Raw genomic sequence first — 8,447 nt, 5'->3', positions numbered from 1 at the left:
AGGAATGAAGAGGAGGAGGAAGTGGAAGAAGAGAAAAGGGTCAATAGGAAAAGAGAAAGAGCGGATAGTATGGGGAAAAGAGGAATATGCAAAGGAAAATCAGACGATAAGAGAGAGAGAGAGAGAGAGAGAGAGAGAGAGAGAGAGAGAGAGAGAGAGAGAGAGAGAGAAGTGAGACTGCAAGAGGAATGAGGGACGAGTATGGGGAAGAGAAAGGAGCAAGACGTGATGGAAAGTGAGGCGCACGCGCACACACACACACACACACACACACACACACACACACACACACACACACACACACACACACACTCGCAACCCATCAGTAATTTATATACGCGAATGTAATTTCTCTCTCTCTCTCTCTCTCTCTCTCTCTCTCTCTCTCTCTCTCTCTCTCTCTCAGTGAAATACAATAACAAATCTTAAGAAAACGAAAAGAGGAAGTCACGAAAACACCTTATCATCATCTAATTCTCCTCCTCCTCCTCCTCCTCCTCCTCCTCCTCCTCCTCCCCCTTCTCTTCTTTCTACTCAGCACTCAGTAATCTCCCATCGTTATTAATCATTCTTTTTTGTTCCTAATCGCTCCATCTCATTTCTTTCTTGGTTTCGCTTCCCTCCATCACTCCCTGCTCAGAATCTCAAAGTCCGGACCCGCCTCACACCACCTCCTTAAAACATAAAAGCAACACATCGTCCTTGTTCTTACTGACACTGAATAGAAGAGCATGAGAAAGTTTGAGAGAGAGAGAAGAAAAGACGCCAGATATTAATACGATCACTCCCTGGGAACTGAATCTGGCGAGTGACGTGATTCTTGGCTTACTGAAAGAAAGAAATATAAAAAAATATATAAGCAACAGATAAAAAGTCTTCAGAAGTATTGATGAGGGAGAGAACACACACACACACACACACACACACACACACACACACACACACACACACACACTGAGAGAGGCGCCGCAAAGTGAATTTATAATTTGGTTACATTCCTTCGCGTCTCTCAGCGTCCACCGCGCCATGAATGTTTCGTTTAGTTTATGACTTCAACACACATTATTATTATTATATGTTTATTGACCACAGCAACAATGTACAAATAGAAATCTGATTAATAAATATTAATTTTTAAGACAATTCACAACCACTGTAGTCCATAAAAATAACTGATAGTAAAAAAAAAAAAAAAAAAAAAAAAAAAAAAAAAAAAAAAAAAAAAACTAAAATTAGAACTAAAAACTAAAACAGAAGCATTAAACTAATGTAGATAAAACTGTAAAACGTACACTGATCTCAAATCTTAAACAATATTAAAGATGAAATCTAATACAACTAACACGATAAAAAAAAAAAAAAAAAAAATTTACAATAACAAACAAAACTTAAAAGGATTATTTAGAAGAATATATAAGAAAGAGACCATAGGCAATATCAAAAGACACTATTACAAACGCGTGCAATAAAGACATCCTTCAATAAAAGACACAAATTGAACATAAAAAAGTAATAGCTAAAAAAGAACTCAAAACAATGGTAATCAAAACAAACTACCAACATTTCCTCAGAAAATCAACATACTATAAAAGGGTTATAAACACATCATGAAATTTATATATTATACAACGAACTAAAAACAATAATGATAAAAGCAACTATCAATATTTCTTACAAAACAACAACAACGAACTATATTAGGTCTTAAATACATCCAAAATTTTATATATTATACAACATCTTTCATTATTATCATATTTATCTGAGAATAGGTCTTGAATATTAGCAAAGTTATACATTTCTCTCAGATGTTCGGTGAGGATGCAGTGTTGTGTTACATGTGGTTCAGTTTGTATTTCACCACATGGACAAAGTCTTTCTTCTAATGGCAATCTTCCCCGACCCCTTCTGTTCCACCTTCCCACCTCTACTGCGAGGGAATGGGCGGACACACGGAACCTCGTGAACGCAGCTCGATGGTGTTCATTTACATGTGTCTTTCCTTTATATACTGAGTGAACAGAAAGGTCGGGGTTGATTTCTTTATACGTTATACGCTTTGATGAAGTTGAGTGTAAGATACCAACTTTTAACTCCCTGACTCCCTCTTCTATGTCATCGTGTACAACATGTAACAAGTTGTCTATATAAGCTCGAGTCTGGTAATCATGATTCATGGAAATCTTTAAGGACAGTGCAAGTGGGTCATCCTGCATTCTCTGTCTCTCCTTCCACATCTTAGAAAAGAAGTGTCTCTGCCTGCTCCTAACTAATGCCTGTAGAGGTGGATAACCAGTCTCCAGGTAGCAAACATCATTACACGTTGTAAGTCTCACGTCTAGTAAGCATTTAAGTGACCAATTGTAGAGTTTTATAACTGGCCTTAGATCCGCATTCAGCCAGGACTCACAGCCGTATAAAATAGCGGACATTAAACAAGCATCAAAAACGCGTTTTTTTATTTGAAAAGGAATATCATTATTCTTTTTTAAAAATGAAATAAATTTCATAACGTGACCCATCTTAGAATCGGCATGAGCCCTGACTGATGCTGAGACCGATCCATCAGCTGTGAAAGGGGAGCCCAGATATATATAGCGGGTGCACCGTTCAACCACTAACCCGTCAATATGTAGAGACTCGTTGTCCTCTGGAGTGCCGTGTATCACAAAGAATTTCGTCTTAGATGCGTTCACCTTCATTCCGTACTCCTCACAAAATCGTTTCGTGAGCGAAAGCTTCCTAATCATTCTATCACGCGATGTTGACAGCAGCACGGTGTCATCCATGAGTATCAGGACGTGTAACCATTTTAAAAAGCTGTCATCCTCACAGTTTTCTTTCACTAATTTAATCAAATCATTAACATAAATTACAAAAAGTAGGCAGGATGTTGGAGAGCCTTGGCGAACTCCCAGGGTGGTAGCGAAAACTGCGGTACCAATGACACTCTCGGTCACACTATACATGGCTCCAATAACACCCAACATCACCACTCCACAACCTAAACGTTTCAAAATTCGTATTAAAATATGCCTTGGCACCAAATCGTATGCTTGGCTAAAATCAATAAAAGTAACAAATAATTTCTTTTTCTTCTTTCTGGCTAAATCAGTTAAAATACGCAACGTCACAACGTGCTCTAGACAACCGCGTCCTCTTTGTGCCCCCGCTTGTTCCCGATACGGCGTGAACCAACGTTCTAACCTCGAACACAACACCATATCAAATAATTTGGAAATGCTGTTTATTATACTAATGCCTCTATAGTTTCTTGCGTCTCTCTGGTCACCTTTTTTGTGTATGGTGAAAACTTTAGCCCTAGTCCAAGATACAGGATACTGTGCTGTAGTAAAAACCATATTAAACAGTGATACGATGAGCATTAGCCAGTGAAGAGGTAACAACTTCAAAACTCCAGGTGCAATACCGTCCGGACCACAAGCTTTGTCCGCTTTAATGTTATTAACCTGAGTACTGACCTCGCCAAGGGTGATCGGATCATCTAAAACAGGAATCGAAACCGACGAGTCCCTGTATTCTTCAGTGATATTATTTCTGGCAGCACCCATTAATTCTTCATAGAAATTCTTAAATTCTTCATCAGTAGGCCTGACACCTGTACGGGTATCCTCCTGCAAACAACCTTTCCAATTAATGGCCTGCCACACTCTTCTATCATCCCTGTCTAGAAGCAGCCTGTCCCAGCGGGCCAGGCTGCTGTCACTCTGAGTACTGACTCGACCCTCATCCCTCACTACACGGCTGCTTCTCGCACACTCATACAAGACATCAGAAATATTTTGGGCAAAGTTGTTTACATCATTTACATTTTCATAATTAGATACATCAAGACTATTCACATTTACAAGAAATGTATCATGACTAACGTGAGAAAACTTTACGGGTCTGCGCACCAGTGGATCACGCTCCTCACTACTGATTAGTGACGCATGACCACCAAGATAACAAGCTCTCTTGTACAAACAGTCTATACTAATAGGTGGAACTTTAACATCTATGCTGATTGGAGCATGATCCGATGGCAAGCTTTCCACATTATGTACACGAAAGGACTTAACGTTACTGATAGCTTCACATGACACCAAGCAAACATCGAGTTCCGAAATCCAATTTTTACCTTTGCGATATGTTTTCCCACTTTTGAAATAGTTAGTTGGTGTTTTTAGATTATTTACAACCAGTAACTTGTTGTCTATACATATTGAGGATAACACGTACGCATTCTCGTTAGGGTTGTTCACACAGTCCGAAACAACAGGGTACTCGTAGGAGTGAGCATTCGGCATTTCACTTAAGGCGGGTAGCTCACGAACATATTTACCAAACTTACAGTTCAGATCTCCCATTAGTAAGTACTGACAGTCACTATCACTGACCCTCTCTTGAATGGCTGCAAACGACTGCTGTGTAAAATACTCAGAATCATATGGCGGAATATAACAAAAGCCAAAAATTACATAAGGAACACATCGGAGCTTCAGCCATATCTGATCATTAGTACTATAATCAATGCTAGTTACGTGATTTGCTAAGTAATTCTTCACCATGACAACCACTCCTCCTCGATGGGAAGAAACACTGTTCACACGTCTAAAAGTTACATATCCAGGCAAGTTTACATTCAGTGGTGTTTTCGTCTCACTTAAGCTGATAATATCATAATCCAACAGGAGTGTCTGCACATGTGATTTTTCCAACTTAGTTTTTACTGCATTAATATTCCATGCCATAATTTTGACATATTTCTCACCTTGTCGCTGTGGTCTTTCTAAAAAGACATCAAGCTAAATCTGTCGATCACTTCTCTGTCTCTATACAATTGACGTTCCTTGTAATTGATGTAGATGTTACAACCAGCATTCTCGGGTTTTTCTTTTTCTGTTTTCTCTGCGTCTTTTAATCGCTTCCACTCTTCCCTTACTGCTGGATGCGTATCTTTCTTTACAAAAATCCGCTTGAATGTCTCACCGGCGTCTTTCAGGTGTTTTGCTCGTTCCAGCACGGCGTCACGGTCCTCTCGAGAAGCCACTGTGACCAGAACGGGTCGGCGCCGCCCTCCCGCTCGTCCCAGACGTCGTGAAGTCCTTACGCCCACTGACGAGCCAATCGCTGTCCACACTTTCTGGATTTTTGCACCATCAGTAGTAGCGCCTTCCAGACTTTCCTGATCTTCAGGAATGCCGAGTAATACAAGGTTGCATTCCCTTGCTTTCCGGTCTATATCCTCTAGGAATCTCTGCTGTCTTGCAATGACCTCCTGCTGCTTAGTCACTTGGTCTTGTAATTCTCGTACTTGCCGATTAATGGGGCTATCTGGAGATTTGAGAGCCTTTTTTATGTCTGCAACTTCGGCGATCAGTGCTGTCAACTGTGTCACTACTGCCAGGTTTGCATCATCAGATTCTGGTGCTGACAGTATACTCTGTATCAAATCTTCCTTACGAATTGTGTTCAGTTGATGCTGTGACAGCTTTCTAAGTTCAGCCAGCGGTCTCAGAGCCATAATTATCAAAAGGAAGAACTCAAGATCGTAAAGAGTGACAATCAAAGAAGCGTCTCCGTTGCCTGGCAACACAGTGACGTCATAAGACTTTAGTGCGCATGCGCAGAACTGGGCCGTCGGGACAAGGGGGGTGTTAGCCTGGGATACCAACTTTTAAGGCTAAATTTCGGCTAAGTCCAACACCCTTCATGCACCCGAACTGCACCAACGTTCTCTTACATGAAAGAAGAAGGTCAGATTGAGGTAGGCAGGCAGGCAGGCAGGCAGAGGGCAGGCCAGTCTAGAATTTACTGCAGGGAGAGGCAGGTCGGGCAGGCAGGCTGGCCACACCACACACACACACACACACACACATATATTCATCCTACCGCCGCCCCCTCCCCCTTCTCCTACCGTGACATTCTTTTCTTATCTCCTTCCCAAAGTTTAGTTTATTTCAATTTTTACTTGTATTGTCTTTGTACTAGATCAGTCCATTACTCTCTCTCTCTCTCTCTCTCTCTCTCTCTCTCTCTCTCTCTCTCTCTCTCTCTCTCTCTCTCATCTTTATTTTTCTGGTACCATTTCACCTTGTCTTCATACCCTTCCTCCTCCTCCTTCTCCTCCTACTCCTTCTCTTCCTCTTCCTCTTCCTCCTCCTCCTCCTCCTCCTCCTCCTCCAGCACATCCTCCACGAGAGAGAGCCTGACAATTGCGGAGAGAGAGAGAGAGAGAGAGAGAGAGAGAGAGAGAGAGAGAGAGAGAGAGAGAGAGAGAGAGAGAGAATATCTCTCTCTCTCTCTCTCTCTCTCTCTCTCTCTCTCTCTCTCTCTCTCTCTCTCTCTCTCTCTCTCTCTCTTTTGGCAACAACTTTCCACAAAACCAAAATTCCCGCATCCTGTCTTTTCCTTTTTCCTTTCCTTCTTTTTTTTTATTTATTCCCGTTATCTTGTATTCTCTCAATCTCCACTTTCCTTACTTTTAAAACACTGCATTTCAAAACCTCTCCCTTTTTTTTCCTTCCGTTTCCCAATCTTCAAATACTGTACTACACCATAAAATACCAAACACCACCACCACCACCACCACCACACCACAACCACCACATCACCTCTGTAGTGGGGATCAGATATCCGGGGGGAGGAGTGTGGTAGGAGGACTGGATAAGGGAGGGGGAGAGAAATGTGGTGGTGGTGGTGGAGGAATGGTGATCTGCCACTCCTCCTCCTCCTCCTCCTCCTCCTCCTCCTCCTCTTCCTCTTCCTCCCCTCCCGCCCGTAGTGCCTCAGGCCAGTTAAATATTGCGGTGATCCAACTCTCGTGTGTGTGTATTGCGTGCGTGCGTGTGTGTGTGTGTGTGTGTGTGTGTGTGTGTGTGTGTGTGTGTGTGTGTGTAGGTATTTCCGTGTTCCTGTCCGTGAACTGGTTGGGTGGGGGCGGGGATGGGGTGAGGCTGGAGATGGGATCGTGTGGTGGTGGGGGGTGGGATGGGGGAGGGGTCATCGCAACTGGGAGTGAGGGTGGGTGAAGGAGGCCCCCCCCAATCAACCAGACATGCAGCCTTAGCGGGCAAAACATTTACATTATTATTCTTTTTTTTACTTTTTTTCTGCCACAGGGATGGACGCACAGATTGAAGAAAATGGGAATAGAAAGGAAGGAAAGAGACCGAAGGAGGAGAGAGAGAGAGAGAGAGAGAGAGAGAGAGAGAGAGAGAGAGAGAGAGAGAGAGAGAGAGAGAGAGAGAGAGAGAGAGAAATATGAATCAGTCAGGGAGAGAAAATGATTACCCTTCTTCCTCTCCCCTCTTCCTCCCCCTCCCTCTCTCCCTCTCTCTCCCCCTCCCTCTCTCCCTCTCCCTCTTCCAGTATAATAACTCGGGGTAATGGGAATCTCAGGTGGAAAGTCATTTGCACCTGGCGCGGAGAGGCGAAGGGAAACCAGCTGACCTGACACTTTAATGAAAATCTTTTTGCCTTCTTAACTCTCTCTCTCTCTCTCTCTCTCTCTCTCTCTCTCTCTCTCTCTCTCTCTCTCTCTCTCTGTCTGAAGCGGAATTAAAAAAAAAATATATATATATATATATATATATATATATATATATATATATATATATATATATATATATATATATATATATATAATTCTAAGGAAGGATGATAAGCTTGAACAAAACAATAAGAAACCAGAGTACTAAAAAGAAGGGAAAGAAATAAGATTAGAAAAAATATAAGTTTGCAGGAGAATACCAATCTTTCTTTTTTTCATGTTTTCTCGTTTTTGTTGTTTCGTTTTTTCTTTTGCTTTTCTCAGTTTTCTTTTCCCTTGATGTAAAGTAAAGCACCGTTTCTCGCTTCTTACTTTTCTGCTTTTCCATTTTCTTTTTCGTTTTCCCCTTTTTTTTCAAGATAGATATAACTTTTTTACTTTTTTCACTTTTTCTCTTTTCCCCTTTTCAAAATAGCCACAATTTTTCCCTTTTTTTGTATCCTTTGCTCTCTTTTTTTTTTTTTTTAAATAAACATCTCCTTTTCCTTTTTTCATGTTCCCTGTTTTCCTTTCCTTATTTTGAAGATAGAAGCCACTTTTCCCTTTTTCTTTACCTTTTCTTTTAATTTTTAAGCAGGTACTAGCTTTTCCTTTTCACACCTTTTTAATTTTTTTTTTCAAGAGAAGCTTTTTTCTCCCTTTTAGCCTTTCCCCTTTTCAGGACTGGCATCACTTTTCTTCATTTTCATCAGTGTCTATCCATTTTTCCCAATTTCCACTTTTCCTTTCGGTTTTTTCATTTCCTTCAAGATAGACGCCACTTTTTCCATTTCTCCCTTACCTTTTTCCTCTCTTTTTTTCCCCCAGTCCTCGCAAACACACGGTCAAGCTTCAAGAAATTTCAGCAGGGAGGAATAAAGAAGTAATAATGGAAGGCGTTTGTTACGACACT

Source organism: Scylla paramamosain, unplaced genomic scaffold (assembly GCF_035594125.1).
Source record: "Scylla paramamosain isolate STU-SP2022 unplaced genomic scaffold, ASM3559412v1 Contig19, whole genome shotgun sequence".
Lineage (NCBI taxonomy): Eukaryota > Metazoa > Arthropoda > Malacostraca > Decapoda > Portunidae > Scylla > Scylla paramamosain.
Note: the sequence above shows the minus strand (reverse complement) of the source record.